This window comes from Heloderma suspectum, chromosome 4 (assembly GCF_057233095.1).
Source record: "Heloderma suspectum isolate Gila_16-S chromosome 4, 16-S_ref, whole genome shotgun sequence".
Lineage (NCBI taxonomy): Eukaryota > Metazoa > Chordata > Lepidosauria > Squamata > Helodermatidae > Heloderma > Heloderma suspectum.
This window is the reverse complement of record NC_139461.1, coordinates 197774017-197790955: the sequence shown is the minus strand read 5'-3', so window position 1 is coordinate 197790955 and position 16939 is coordinate 197774017. Positions and strand designations below refer to the sequence as shown.

Here is a 16939-nt window from a genome sequence, read left to right as displayed (position 1 = left end):
GACTGCCATGTATGCCTGAACTCTAACATGCTGAATGAAGAAATAGGAACTGAGACCTGGAACAGGCTCTCCCAGATAGTTTTGAAGAAGCCAAAAGCTACCCTAGTTAATCCCATCCTAGTCCCGCTATCGCTAGATGGTGCGCAAGTGGTGGCATAACCAAGTTAAGCTAGTGACTTTGCCAAAGTCACTTAAGTATACTTGTCAAGCTACCATTAGTGACCATCTTGCTGTATATTTACAGCAAAGGATAATGTTGTATCAAGACCATAAAGATGCATGATCTGTCCAGCACTAAGGACCTCTTTATGCATTAGCAGAACCAAGTGGTAAAGCTTTTCCTAGACCATGTGTGAGCAACCTGCAGCCCACATGTGGTCCTTATGGGTCTCCTCTGTGGACCACCAATGCCACAAACCCCCATCCACCCACCCTGTGATTTTTCTCCTCCTGCTGATAATTTATTTTCCTGCTGTTGAAAAAATTACCGGACTCAGCTGTGCTTAGAGGGCTGAAGTGATACTTGCTGCCTGTTTTCTGTTTCCTTCTTCTATTGAACCTGGCCAACCATAAAGCATACTAGATAGAATGTCTCCTTGGTGCTCTACCTGGTTCATGCCAGGTCATGCATCTCAGCCCAGTTTGATAGCTGTGCATTTGAGAAGCACATTTTCTGAAGAGCGAATTACACCAATGGAAGTTGTCTGTCATCTGTGAGAAAGTGGGAAGTGGATAGGAAGCTGACTCAGCTTAATCTGAGACAGTCTGGTGTATTTCAAGTACGAGTGAGGGAAGGCAATATCAGAAACAGGCGTGTGGGTGGGTGTGTCTGTGTCAATGCATATGCATGTGAAAGACAGAAACAGTGTGAATGTGTGAGAATGAATGTGTATGCCATGAGTGAGCAACCTGTGGCCCTCCAGAGGTTTTGGCCTACAATTCTCATCAGCTCTAGCCAGCATAACCAATGATGAGGGCTGATGGGAGTTGTAGGCAGAAACCTCTGGAGGGCCGCAAGTTGCCCACCCCTGGTGTATGTGCATAGAAGGAAGGCTGAGGCCCTACCTACCATTGGCTTCAGCCATGCCGACTGGCATGCACCCCCCCTCTTGCCAGCCCACAATTCACTACCATATATAACCCACAGCTGAACCTGTGGGGTACTGTTCACCCCGATACAGTTTACGGTGATGTTAAGGAAAGTGAGTAATTTGTATATTGTCAAAACAGACAATATATGTTTGTTTCTTTCCAGGGGTCCCCAATGCATTTCTCCCTCTCCTAGCCTGTAGCCTTGCTCTTTCTCGTTCTCTACCCCTTTGCCTTGCTATTTCCCCCCCCCTCCCAGCTACTAGCCTCACAATTCCCCCCCCCACCATCAAATCTTCAGCTCACTTTTGATTAGCTAGCCCCCACAGCAGCCATTATGTGACTAGCCACATCCTTGGCCATTTTGTAATGGTCCCCACAGTTTCTCAAATTCCCAAATGTCCCCATGGATCCAAAGGTTGGGGAGCCCTGCTTTATGCTTCTTTCTCACATGAATGGAGAGAACAGGTTTTGGGTTAAGCATCTGTAGACAGGACAATACTGGTAGACAGGATTTGGCGGGGTCATGTCGACTCCTAGCGCCATATGTGTTTCACTCATCCCTGTAGAATTAACTCCCAAAGCTATGTTTTAAGAGTACAAGCATAGATTTTTTAAAAAGTAAATTAAGGATGCTCCCGTGAAACACCACCCGGGAATTCATAGCTCATCATGGTTGAGAATTACCTGGAATATGGAGTGGTGGATAACTGCAACCAATATTATGATTTTTTTTCCAGTGCTGTCTTGGTGCATTTGACCCCATCGGTTGATGGAGTGTTACATGCAAATTTTCATACGGATTTTTTTTCTTTTAATTGCTGATGGAGTGGACGTACGAGTGAACATATGCAGAAGTGACATATCCATCCCTAATTTGGAATAGTACTTCTATTCCTGGAGGGCAAATTTTTGCTAATGGTCTTTTCTCCACAAAAACAAGTATTATTATTATTGTTATTATTATTATATTTATATTTATATTCCGCCTTTTTCCCAATACTGGGACTTATTATGAAACTAAACATGTTTATGTGGAAGTAAGGTTCATTGCTCTTAGTGTCTCTCTTCTAAATAAACATGTTTAGGATCTTGGATTAAGGCAGGTAACAGTTAAACTGTTATATTGCTTGTAAAAATCCATAAATTTGTGCTTATTCCTAACTACTATTATAGTTTCATATTAGGATAAACTTCTGAAAAAAATAGCACCAGCTTTTACATACTCACTTAAAACAAATTTTTAAAAAATACATCCTTGGGCCATGATATTATAATGTGACTGCCTGGGTCTGTGAATGATGCTGTCTGATTCTGCATGGGTGAACTGACCAACTGTTCTCAGAACTTGTTTCTTCTGTAAAATAATTGGATTATCTGGGGTCATGTTCATTTTCACTATCATGGTTTCTGACTTACCTATTATAATGCATACGCATTTAGCATTTCTGTTTGGGTAGTCACATTTAATTTGATTCACTTGGATCCAACAGGCAGGTTTATTAGTAAAATCCAGATTACCAAGCATAATAATGTCCCATGGATAATACATTTTTGTTCGTGCATTGTTATTCAGGTCAAATATCCATAACACAAAGTACACTAAGGTACAGCTGCTTCCAGAAGTACAGCATTAGATTAGTGGTTTAATTCACCTCTCAGAAATGTAGCTATGTATACTAGTAATTACAGCTGATCATGGGTTCTGCGATCAAATATAAATTCTGGGGGTCACCAAAGAGGACAGCAGAAGAAAGTCCAGCTTTATGCCTCTCAAAAGATGAGCCCAAAGGGATATCGAGTCCAGCATCCTTTTTCTGTCAACCAGATGCCTCTTTGAAAGTCCACAACCAGGGCAGGAAGATAACAACCATCTCTTGTTGATGGCCCCCAGCAACTTGATTCACCTCAGAGGGATATAGTCTGTGGACCGAAGGTTCCATAACACCATTGTGACTAGCAGCCATAGATGGATTTAGCCTCCATGAATTCATCTTTTTAGTTTCCAGTGCCTGGTGGAGCCAATTGTGTTTTGGCAGGCTTTTATTAGCCATGGCATTCTTAATGCTGACTTTGATGTTTAGCTTATCTGCCATTGTTTAACTGTTTCAAAGGTCTATAATCATTTAATTGTATTTTTGTGGGTGTTGTTTGCAGCCTGGAATACTATTCTTTAGTGGAAAGGCAAAATATAAGTTATCTTAATAAATAAGAACTAATTAAACCAGCCTTCCCTGACCTGTTGCAATCCAGATGTTTTGGACAGCTGGGAATTATGGGATTTACAGGCTAATACACTTGGAGCATTCCTGGCTGGGGAAGGCTGAATTAAACCCATCTAAGCTAGTGGCTATTTATCTATTACATTTCTATACTGCCCCATAGCCAAAGCTCTCCTTTGTCCCAAACTTGGGAACATCCAGTTTCATTGGAGTAGCGCTCATAGTCAAGAAAAGAGTGGGAAAAAGCAGTACTGGGGTATAATCTCAAAAACGATTGAATGATCTCAGTACGAATCCAAGGTAAACCATTCAACATCACAGTAATTCAAGTCTATGCCCCAACCACTGATGCCGAAGAAGCTGAGGTTGATCGGTTCTATGAAGACCTTCAATACCTTCTAGAACTAACACCAAAAAAAGATGCCCTCTTCATCATAGGGGATTGGAATGCTAAAGTAGGAAGTCAAGAAATAACCAGGATAATAGGCAAGCATGGCCTTGGTGTACAAAATGAAGCAGGACAAAGGCTAATAGAGTTTTGCCAAGAGAACACGCTGATCATAGCAAACATTCTTTTCCAACAGCACAAGAGGCGACTCTACACATGGACATCACCAGATGGTCAATATCGAAATCAGATTGATTATGTCCTTTGCAGCCAAAGATGGAGAAGCTCTATACAGCCAGTAAAAACAAGACCTGGAGCTGACTGTGCCTCAGATTATGAGCTTCTTATTGCAAAATTTTGGCTTAAATTGAAGAACGTAGGGAAAACCACTAAACCATTCAGGTAAGACCTAAATCATATCCCTTATGAATATACAGTGAAGGTGAGGAATAGATTTAAGGGATTAGACCTGATAGACAGAGTGCCTGAGGAACTATCGACGGAGGTCTGTAACATTGTTCAGGAGGAAGCAACGAAATCCATCCCAAAGAAAAAGAAATGCAAGAAAGCAAAGTGGCTGTCTGATGAGGCTTCACAAGTAGCTGAGGAAAGAAGGGAAGCGAAAAGCAAGGGAGAAAGGGGAAGATATATCCAACTGAATGCAGAGTTCCAGAGAATCGCAAGGAGAGACAAGAAGGCCTTCTTAAATGAACAATGCAAAGAAATCAAGGAAAACAACAGAATGGGAAAGACTGGAGATCTTTTCAAGAAAATCAGAGATATCATGGGAATGTTTTGTGCAAAGACAGGCATGATAAAGGACAAAGAAGGCAGGGACCTCACAGAAGCAGATGAGATTAAGAAGAGGTGGAAAGAATACACAGAAGAACTATACAGGAAAGATCCTAATGTCCCTGATAGCCATGATAGTGTGGTCACTGAACTTGAGCCGGACATCCTAGAGAGTGAAGTCAAGTGGGCCTTAGGAAGCATTATTAACAAGAAAGCTAGTGGAGATGACAGTATTCCAGCTGAGCTATTTAAAATCCTAAAAGATGATGCTGTTAAAGTGCTGCACTCAATATGCCAACAAATTTGGAACACTCAACAATGGCCGCAAGACTGGAAAAGGTCAGTTTACATTCCAATTCCAAAGAAGGGCAATGCCAAAGAGTGTTCAAACACCAGTACAATTGCACTCATTTCACATGCCAGCAAGGTTATGATCAAAATCCTACAAGCTAGGCTTCAGCAGTATGTGAACCGAGAACTACCGGAAGTACAAGCTGGGTTTCGAAGAGGCACGGGAACTAGAGATCAAATCACCAACATTCGCTGATCATGGAGAAAGCAAGAGAATTCCAGAAAAACGTCTATTTATGCTTCATTGACTATGCTAAAGCCTTTGATTATGTGAATCACAACAAACTGTGGCAAATTCTTAAAGAGATGGGAGTACCAGACCACCTTACCTGTCTCCTGAGAAACCTGTACGAGGGTCAAGAATCAACAGTAAGAACCGGACATGGAAAAACCGATTAGTTCAAAATTGGGAAAGGAGTATGACAAGGCTGTATATTGTCGCCCTGCATATTTAATTTATATGCAGAGTACATCATGAGAAACGCCAGGTTGGATGAATCACAGGTCAGAATTAAGATTGCTGGGAGAATTATCAACAACCTCAGATACGCAGACGATACCACCCTAATGGCAGAAAGTGAACAGGATCTAAAGAGCCTCTTGCTGAGGGTGAAAGAGGAGAGTACAAAAGCTGGTTTGAAACTCAACATTAAAAAAACTCAGATCATGGCATCTGGCCCCATCACTTCCTGGTATATCAAAGGGGAAGAAATGGAAGCAGTGACAGATTTTACTTTCTTGGGCTCCAAGATCACTGCAGACGGTGACTGTAGCCATGAAATTAAAAGACGCTTGCTCCTTGGGAGGAAAGCGATGGCAAACCTAGACAGCATAGTAAGAAGCAGAGACATCACTTTGCCGACAAAGGTCCGTCTAATCAAAGCTATGGTTTTCCCAGTAGCAACGTATGGCTGTGAGAGCTGGACTATAAGGAAAGCTGAGCGCCGAAGAATTGATGCTTTCTAACTGTGGTGCTGGAGAAGACTCTTACGAGTCCCCTGGACTGCAAGGAGGTCAAATCAGTCCATACTAAAGGAAATCAACCCTGCCTGCTCATTGGAAGGACAGATACTGAAGCTGAAGCTCAAATATTTTTGTCACCTAATGCGAAGAGAAAAGTCACTGGAAAAGACCCTGATGTTGGGAAACATTGAAGGCAACAGGAGAAGGGGACGGCAGAGGATGAGATGGCTAGATAGCATCACTGATGCAATTAATATGAACTTGAGCACACTCTGGGAGAGTGGAGGACAGGAAGGCCTGGTGTGCTATGGTCCATGGGGTCACGAAGAGTCAGACATGACTTAACGACTGAACAACAAGACCCCACTCTGGAAGCAAAGATCCTACAATCCTCTGGGAAGAGAGAATAACTTTTGGTTTAAGTCTGTTGTGTGGATGCCACTGCTCCCCCACCCTGCCACCAGCTAGATTCGTCTTCAAAATTTGAAGGGAAACAAAGCTGGTCTTGAACAGGGGACTTTAGAAGTGTCAAGTAAGAATTTAGTCTGCATATCCTGACCCTGCTTTTGGCCAAAGGTGGGAACTGAAGCAACACACATCAGTCAAGGAAACGTCCTTGCACCAATAGGCCAGACTGGGTCAGGTTATAGTTTCTAGGGCAGGCTGAAGTTTCTGGATCAGGCTGGTCTGAGCAGCTGCCTACCCTTGCTGAATACAGACTTTACCATTTTTCTGAGAATGAAGGAGAGAAGGTTCTATAAGGAAAGGAGAAGATTTTTCTCACTTTGTCTTAGTCTCCCTCTACCTCAGTGCATGCAGGAGTTGGGCTTGACAGTTTCTTTCACATCAGAGCATGCAAACTGTTATTGAAAGTGCATGAATCAAATATTACAGAACCTGTTTCCCACACTTCAAAGAATCAGTCTACTAGTTTGTTCCCCCTCCCTTGTTTTCTTCATTAGTGCTAACTATTTTCACTTACCAATAATGTCACGTACCTGGTCGCAAACAGGATTTGTGATGGGCCAAAAACACCGCGCGAATGGCTTCCGTGCACATTAGAGGTACTTCTAGTGATTCATGGTACCAATGAAATAAAAGGCTCTCTGCCTTCACAACACTGAAATGCACGATGCATCTGAAACAAAATAACATTGCACAGGTAGGGTGCTAATACACGTTACTGTTTACAAAATCTTTTAAAAAAATGTGATATATCATTTAATTTATTCTACATTGAGGATTCCTCTCCTGCTTCCCAGCACATGCTCCAGAAGTGACCCAAAAAACAATGAAACCTAAACATAAAAGCCAAACATAAAAATATAAGATCAAATATTTCAAAGATACCTTATTATTAAAAGCATACATTCTGCAAACAGTGCAAAACCTGTATTTTGGAGGCCATACTTAAGAAAGGGAGAAGTGTGATATTTCTTACCCTGTTATGATTCAAGTAAAGGAAAAAAATAATTCCATTGAGATGTGGTGTTGGTGGGGAGATGTCACAGGCAAAACTATACTCTTGATGGAACTGGCCAGGATCAATCTAGCTTCCATAGGGTTTTCTATGTCTGTTATCTCCTCAGGTACTTACTCCTCAGAAGTACCCCAGGCTTCAAGTCCCTAGACAACATTAAAAAGGTCTCCTCATTGAACATCCCTGCATTTATTCCATTTTTATGGCAATGCTGTAGGTTATCTTCTGAGCAGCATGATCTCTCCACCTCTATCACTTTTAGCTCTTGCACAAAAAATGAAGATAGAGAGAGGCGATACCTCAGGGAAGAGGCATCTTCAGAGGTGGAATGTTCTGAAGATAAAAATGTGCTAGAATATGGGGTTGAGAAGGTGCTGAAGGGAAAAGCAGAACTGAGGCAACAGGTGTATCATATGTGATTCAGGCCGTGGAATGGCTGAAACAAGTTAATGCAAAAAAGCTTCAAGGTGGTGCAGAAACTACTTACTGAAAGCATGGGTTTTTTTAGTGGCTTTTGAGGCAAAAATAGAAATTAGATTTCAATAGGAAATCAGTGTATTGAGAGATGGAGGAAAATGCTTGAGCTCTCTTTGTATGTAGTTCCCAAACACTAATGTGTTCCTGACCTGAACATAGGAAACCTAAGAGGAAACCTGTTGGATCAGAGCAAAGGTCTAGCTAGGCCAGTATTCTGTTCCTACAGTGCCTGTGGAAAGCACACAAGTGGGAGATGACTGTGAGAGCACCCTGCCACTCCCATTCCTAAGCAACTGGCATTGAGACTGGTATTGCCTCTGATACTAGAGGTATAGCCATAATGACTAGTAGCCATTGATAGCTTTATCTTCCATGAATTTGTCTAATCTCCTTTTAAAGTTTTCCAAGTTGGCAGGCATCTCTACGTCTGTGGTAGAGAATTTCACAGTTGGACTACTGCTGTGTGAAGAAGGTACTTCCTTTTATCTGTCCTGAATCTCTGGCCTTTCATCCTATTTTGCTCCCTTCATGCATCAAGTGACAGGAGAAAAATGACTGTTGTGTGTTGTACATGTAAATACAAAGTCCTGCTTCATTTTCTTATCATGGGAGTATTTTAGATAACACTATTAAAAGAAGATATAACATTTGGAGAGAGCTTAAAAATCTCAGAGCCTTTAGAAATTTCCCCCCAAGGTTATTGTTCTTGAGGCCAATATGGTTTTGTTGCAAGTTTTACAGGACTCCCTAATCAGGTGAAGAAAATGGCTGCTAAAGCCAGGAATAAATTTGGCAATGACCCAGAACTCCATTATTTTTTTACAGCAATGTCCTCTTAAATTATGGGAGCATACTGTCTGCAGTAGTGATCTTCCATACCGGACAACTCACATAAAGGCCCTCCACAGCCAGCTACTGGGGGAAGCCCCACTTACACAGAGTTTGTTCCTCTTTGAGCTGTGGCTCAATGGTGGAGCACTTGCTTTGAATGTAGACCCAGGTTCAATCTCTGGCATCTCCAGGAAGGGCTGGAAAAATTCCTGCCTGTAACCCCAGAGAGCTGCTGCCAGTCAGTGTAGACAATACTGGGCTAGATGGTTCAATGGTCTGACTCGGTTTAAGACAGCTTCCTATGTTCCTATTTACACACTGAAAAAAATTAGGAATAAAACTTTTTTTTTTAATTAGAAGATAGTTCTCATAAAGCTTGAGCATGTTAACAGTGACAGAGCAATTAAATTAAGCCTTGCAATTTCCAGTACTCAAAATATGTTCACAATAAGTAACAGAGCAGCCTATTTACATAACTTGGGAAAGCTTATCTGAATATATGTGCCATACATTTCTTCCCAAAGACCAAGAGAGCACAACACAGCCCAACCGCCTAAAACATTCTGTGGTCTTGGGACAACCGTAGTGAAGGCTCTGCTTCTGCTATTCTCAGTGTTTTTGTTGTTTCTTTCTGCTCTACTGCCATGTAGTTCAATAAGTTATGAAAGGAAATGAGTTATGTGATCACTGCTTTTGCTCAATGCCGTTTTTCTTTGGATTCCCATTTCTCCTGATGAACAGCAGAATACAGTTCAAAATGTATTGGTATTATTAAATTTGTAATAAGTCAACCCTTGCCCCTTATTATAGACCTTGTTTCTTACGGTGTTGTTGTTGTTTCATGCCATGTAGAAAGTTTGCACATATAGATTAATTTTATAGCAGAAATGGACAAAATCATGATGCTCCACTGATAAAATAGCATTGGAGGGGATATATTCTCTCTGCACACACCCTTCTCTCTCTGGTCCTCCCCCAAAAGCAACACTATCCTAGCAATTTGAGATCATGTCTTATCTTATGACATTGTCCTGAAGGGAACTGGAGAAGGTATGTTGGATGCAAAATTCTGGTGCTCTCCTCCTCCTCCGCCAGTACGTGTGTGGCTGTGTGCTATCACAGGCTGGTGCTGTCTTCTCCTTCTCCACAGGTACGTGTGTGTCTGTGTGCTATCACAGGCTGGTGCTGTCTTCTCCTTCTCCACAGGTATGTGTGTGGCTGTGTGCTATCACAGGCTGCCTCTTTTCTGTTACCCTTCCATCTGTCATAAATATGTCAACAATGCACGTTTAGACAGAAAAAACTCCTACAATACACTAACTGCACAATGTTATGCATGTTTAGACAGAAAAAAGGTCCTACAAAAAGTTTCAGTTTTTTTCTATCTAAACATGCATTGGATTGCAGCCTAGAGGTTGTGAATAAAAGAAAACAGATGCTTGGAACCCACAGGCATAACCCTTATCATTCATAATAAAACATCGGTAGGGGTGGGAATACCATTCCCTTCCTCTACCACCTCTGTTCACGTTGTTAGACAAGTATGTGTCTTAGACAAGTATCAGAATGTCTAAGGCCATCATTTAGCAGCAGAGCACAATCTCTTGACATCTCCAGTTTAAAATATCAGATAGCAGGTTATGGAGGGTGCTGGGGGGCACGGTGGGGTGGGTGGACTTTGCTGGAGACCCTGGACATTTGCTGCCAGCCAGGATAGACAATACCAGGCTAGATGGACTAGGTCACAGTATTTAAGGAAGCTTCCTGTAATCCTATTAAAGTCCAAGATGTCAGCTTGCTTCTGGCATCCTTGAGGGAGACCCCACGGAGTCAGCGGCAGCGCCCCTTAGCTTCTGTTTTGGGCAATGAGATTGAAACATGAGTTTATTTTGCCATTCTTTCCCCATTCCTTTCCAAAAGTAATGTGTGTCCCATAATTCTTTCCCTATTGTACCAAGCAAAGAGAGTTCATTCAAATATGTGGGTATAGGATTACAAGTGTATGCATGCCTTATTATTTTATTGTGATGCATTATTAGTCAGCCTCTTGTGCCTCTTTATTTAATACATATTTCTGGCCTAGCTATGTTGTTGTATAGAGAGCAGTAAGGACATTATACACCAATCATAATTATTACCCATGGTTTCAGTTGGCAGATTTGCCTTTTACAACCCCACTACTGACTGAAGAGACAAACAAGAAGTGACTTGGGTCCAGCCTTACCTTGTCTTCCTCTCCCAGAGCCAGACACAGATAGGCAGAAATGGCAGCTTCTAAAATAGCTTGTAAGCCTGCAAAAACAATAACAACAAACCCCACCATGGAGTAGTGAGTTCAGCTGTGCGTGAAACCACATTGAGTTATTTTGCTAGTCTTATCAAAACTCTTTTGGTTTTCCCTGAAATTCCTCAAATATCTCATCTGGAGAGCCACATCTCCCCAGATCAGATTTTTGAGGAATTTAGCTGTAGTTGAAATCGTATGACATGCCTAGCTGAGATGTCACTGGCCTTTGTATGGTAACCCTTAGGGAGTGCCTTCTCCCCTACGTAACAGTCCGCCACCTAAAGTCCTCTGAGGGCTCTCTGCTGCAGCTGCCTAATGTGAGATTGGCAGCCACACGCCAGAGGACCTTTTCCTTTGCCGCCCCTCTGTTGTGAAATGACCTGCCGGCTGAAATGCGCCTGCTGACCTCTTTGAATGTCTTTAAGCAGAAATTAAAGGCTCTGTTATTCTGGCAGGCCTTCTCTTTCTAGAACTCTTGTTCCTTTTGCTGACTTTTGTATACTGTTTTTAAGCTGTGTTGTTTTACTGTTGGATTTTTTGAAAATTGTTTTTAGTTCAAACTTGTTTTTAGTTATATGTTGTTTATATATGCTGCCCCTATGCTTTTATGAATCAGACTAAAGAGAATAGGGAAGACCCACAGATCAGTTAGATATGAGCTAACTAACTAATATTCCTAATGAATATGCAGTGGAGGTGAAGAATAGATTTAAGGGACTAGATTTAGTAGATAGGGTCCCGGAAGAACTATGGGCAGAAGTTCGCAACATTGTTCAGGAGGCGGCAACAAAAAACATCCCAAAGAAAAAGAAAATCAAGAAGGCAAGATGGCTGTCTGCTGAGACACTGGAAGCAGGCCAAGAAAGAAGGAAAGTAAAAGGCAACAGTGATAGGGGGAGATATGCCCAATTAAATGCAAAATTCCAGAGGTTAGCCAGAAGAGATAAGGAATTATTTTTAAACAAGCAATGCGCGGAAGCGGAATAAGATAATAGAATAGGAAGGACAAGGGACCTCTTCCAGAAAATTAGAAATATCAGAGGTAAATTCCAGGCAAAAATGGGTATGATCAAAAACAAAGATGGCAAGGACCTAACAGAAGCAGAAGAGATCAAGAAAAGCAAGGTGGCAAGAATATACGGAAGATCTGTATAGGAAGGATAATAATATCGGGGATAGGTTTGACGGTGTGGTCAGTGAGCTAGAGCCAGACATCCTGAAGAGTGAGGTTGAATGGGCCTTAAGAAGCATTGCTAATAACAAGGCAGCAGGAGATGACGGTATCCCAGCTGAACTGTTTAACATCTTGCAAGAGGATGCCGTCAAGGTGATGCATGCCATATGCCAGCAAATTTGGAAAACACAAGAATGGCCAACAGATTGGAAAAGATCAACTTATATCCCCATACCAAAAAAGGGAAGCACCAAAGAATGTTCAAACTATCGAACAGTGGCACTGATTTCACATGCCAGTAAGGTAATGCTCAAGATCTTGCAAGGTAGACCCCAGCAATTCATGGAACGAGAATTGCCAGATGTACAAGCTGGGTTTAGAAAAGGCAGAGAAACTAGAGACCAAATTGCCAGTATCCGCTGGATAATGGAGAAAGCCAGGGAGCTTCAGAAAAACATCTATTTCTGTTTCATTGACTATTCTAAAGCCTTTGACTGTGTGGATCATAACAAATTGTGGCAAGTTCTTGGTGGTATGGGGATACCAAGTCATCTTGTCTGCCTCCTGAGGAATCTGTATAATGACCAAGTAGCAACGGTAAGAACAGACCACGGAACAACGGACTGGTTTAAGATTGGGAAAGGAGTACGGCAGGGTTGTATACTCTCACCCTACCTATTCAACCTGTACGCAGAACACATCATGCAACGTGCTGGGCTTGATGAAGCCAAGGCTGGAGTTAAAATCACTGGAAGAAACATTAACAATCTCAGATATGCAGATGATACCACTTTGATGGCTGAAAGCGAGGAGGAGCTGAGGAACCTTATGACGAAGGTGAAAGAAGAAAGTGCAAAAGCTGGGTTGCAGTTAAACCTCAAAAAACCCCAAGATTATGGCAACCAGCTTGATTGATCACTGGCAAATAGAGGGAGAAAACGTGGAGGCAGTGACAGACTTTGTCTTTCTAGGCGCAAAGATTACCGCAGACGTTGACTGCAGCCAGGAAATCAGAAGACGTTTACTTCTTGGGAGGACAGCAATGACAAATCTTGATAAAATAGTTAAGAGCAGAAACATCACACTGACAACAAAGGTCCGCATAGTTAAAGCAACGGTATTCCCCATAGTAACCTATCGCTGCGAGAGCTGGACCATAAGGAAGGCTGAGCGAAGGAAGATAGATGCTTTTGAACTGTGGTGCTGGAGAAAAATTCTGAGAGTGCCTTGGACTGCAAAAAGATCAAACCAGTCCATACTCCAGGAAATAAAGCCAGACTGCTCACTTGAGGGAATGATATTAAAGGCAAAACTGAAGTACTTTGGCCACATAATGAGAAGACAGGATACCCAGGAGAAGATGCTGATGCTTGGGAAAGTGGAAGGCAAAAGGAAGAGGGGCCGACCAAGGGCAAGATGGATGGATGATATTCTGGAGGTGACGGACTCGACCTTGGGAGAGCTGGGGGTGGCGACGGCCGACAGGAAGCTCTGGCGTGGGCTGGTCCATGAAGTCACGAAGAGTCGGAAGCGACTGACAGAATAAACAACAAATGCTTTTATGCAAATGGTTTTTAAACTTTGTATATTGTATTTTAATGTTTTCACTTTTGTAAACCACCCAGAGAGCTTTGGCTATGGGGCAGTATAGAAATGTAATAAATAAATAAATAAATAATAAAGCCACAAAAAGGCACAAGGAATGAAAGCAGGTGAGAGAAGAGGGGGCAGTTACAAGTAGGCAAGTTTAGGGGCAAAGGAAACCAATAGTGACATTTAGCTCACAACATACTTTGAGACCTTACCTATTTCGCACAAGCAAAGCTTCATGGGAGGTTTTGATAGTGTAGCGGTAGGCTGTGTTTACTTGATGCAAATTTTAAGAGCATGGGTGTGTTGCTTCTTTTCCCCCCTACTGCCTGGATCCTTAAACATGTTTATCTATGTATGTATTTACTATAGCACTATCAATGCGCTTAACAGTTTAGAGAGTAACAAATAAGAGTGTAAGGATGGAGAGAAAGGAGAACCAGGTTGTCTCGTGACTGATGTGATGTTCTTTGGTGCTGCTTTTAGTTGCATGGTAACAGAAGCAGATGATGGATCCCCTGCCCTCTGGTGCAATTAGAACTGGTTGTGCTGAACATTGATATTTAGGGCATAAGTGGAACTGGGACATTTTATGCATAGCTGAACCCCTCGTTGCTTCCAAACCCTTCCAAGTAGACATTCGCACTGGGGGTGGATGGAGCAGATCTACATGTGGAATTACGTCTTTCTGTAAACACGTTTCCTTTGGAATTGGAGCCATCTATGGTTCTTTAGCATTGTCTGTTGTACAGAAGACCAAAACAAGGCTTTGCAACCTGTTGCACTCTCACAGAATAGAGCTAAACAGAACAGCACTAGTGCTGATACTTGATCTGTGAGAGGAGGGATACCACCTGTAGAAAGGTTAGCTGAATTTTACGTGCCATCAGCTCCTGAAGAGACCTTCAGTTGGCCTGAGAGGGAGAACTGTATTCTGATTTGTATTTGTTTTTTCATAATATTCATTTCAGGATTTAAAAATTGTAAACCGTCTTGGGTGCTTTGGCAAAAAGGTGGTATAAAAATGTGATAGATAGATAGATAGATAGATAGATAGATATTGTTCAAATAGAAGATTGTTTAGATAAGCCCAAGGAATGTGCATGGAGTTAATGTAGCTGTCTTTCACCAAGCTACATATAGTTTCTCCAAAACAACCCTGTAAAAATGAGAGTATGCTTTCATTTCCATAGTTATTTGTTACACTAAAAAATAATAATGATTTCTTGATTACTTCTAAAATATTATTGAATTCAAATGCGTAGCAATGTAGTCAATTTCAAAAGTAGAAGATGACCTCTGAAGAAGGAAGTGTATTTTTTTTTTAATGTTGCCTGTGTGGGGCAATTTATGTAGAATTGTGGTTTACAGTCATTGTTGTCGTATTCTCCCTAAGTACCAAGCCATGTCTGTGATTTCTCACAGAATCAATCATTTAAAGCCATTTAGGTAATAACATTCTGGCATGCCTTTCTACCATCTTATTTTGTCGCCATTTGCCTGGTTCTTTGGAGTGCTGTACCTTTTGCTGTTTTGGTACAGTAAATGCACTCTGTAATATCTATTATGGCATGGTCAAAGGATAATTTATTGTCAAATAGAAAAAATAGGTCAACACTAATGTCACTTGATGATCAACCCCCCCAAGTTTAATAAAACATCTCACCAGCATGCATCCTGCACAGCGGTTGATATTTTATTACAACTGCAGTACCTGAGCTATAGCAGTAGTGTAATTACTGAGCTGTCAGAGTGATAAGTGGGATTAATGGCAGCCTGATGCACTTTAGTCTGCAGAGTGCTCTGAGAATTGGAAGATGGTGTTGTTATAAGAGTCTGTCTATACTGGCATATTCACGGTACTTCCACCCCCTCCCCACCCAATGCCACAAATTCAAGTTTGCATTGCCCTGCCTCATTAACATTTGACATTTTCAACAGCTGTTATTTGTGAGCCAGCTCAATAATAAAGAGAGAGAGAGAGAGAGAGATTATTTCGTAAAAGATGCATAATGATGCCACCTCATAATCTGTACATGTACTATACTGCTAAAATGGCTTCCTGTTCCTGGTAGATTCTTAATCTAAGTTTTTTTTTGGATAACTTTAAATGTAAAAGGCGCTCATTTTGATTGGATGTTTGTTTAGCACTGTCTCTCAGGCTGTCAAATTTAAAATAGTTATAATTTATTCAGCCCCTACCTACAAGGGCACAAAAAGGGAGCCCACACAATTAGTAATTTCTAATTGTAGCATTTCCAAAATTGGGATTTTCTGTCTTTTATTCAGTTAAAGATATAAAGAAAAAAAAACTGGCAGAAAAATGGAAACATTGAAAAAACAAACATGTTTCCCCCATTTTTTTCCAAGGACAAAATAATCCCTTTTTTAAAAAGTCCCCCCCCCCCCCAGTTGTTTCTGATTCCCCCTGGGTTTTTTCTGGGCCTTCACATTTTTATACAAAACTAAATCTCATATCTAAGCCTTGCCACCTCTTGAGCACCCTGGCTTTTCTAGACTTGCTGTACTTTATTCTGAAGATGTCTCCTTAACATCAGTGTAAGACTTATCCAATAAGGATAACTGTAAAGACCAAATGTTCTGCTTGCAATGTGTGGTTCAAGCTTTCTACCTCATGCTCATCACAGGTTTATTATTTCAGCAACAAACAAATACTCTGCTTGTTGGAGATTACAGGACTCACCAAAGGATATTGGCTTCCTTAAGGCCACCTAGTGTGATTGTGGCTGGCTTCCCAGCTCTCACATTCTGCCACCTTGCAGGGGGGGAAAGCTTAGTCCAGGGTGATGTGGTTTCTTCCTATTAGAGAAATCATTTGTGTTTGGATTAAGTATACAAATGGGAACAAGCTCATATTGGCACATGCCTTTAGCCTTCCTGAAGACCGATTATAGGTTTTTAGAGTGATGAAGGTGGTATAATAGAAACATCATTGCCTGTGGTGTGTACACTAATGGCTTGATCATCTCTGAATATAGGTTTTATATTACTGCACACCCCTGCAACACCTTCATAGCTAGAAACAACCCTGGGCCAAAAGAAAGGAAATTGTCAACCATGAGCCATGATGCCTCTATCTTAGTTTGTTTTCTCACCAGGAGGTGGAAGATGCCTGATGGCTGCCTCCAGCCTTTGGCTTTCCTATTTTCCTTTCAAGTTCACACATTTCTAGTCTTTATTTGCTATCATGAATTAGTTCACACACAAATTAGTAACCTAGTATAACCATAGTTTAGCATTACTTGCATAAGCCTGTCCCTACTCCTTCAGCATG

At 41.5% G+C, this 16939-nt stretch overlaps 1 protein-coding gene across 6 annotated transcripts in view; it reads left to right on the top strand.

The window, feature by feature from the left end:
- Positions 1–16939, top strand: part of DPYD (dihydropyrimidine dehydrogenase) — a 761638-nt gene that overhangs the window by 183078 nt on the left and 561621 nt on the right. The window lies entirely within an intron of this gene.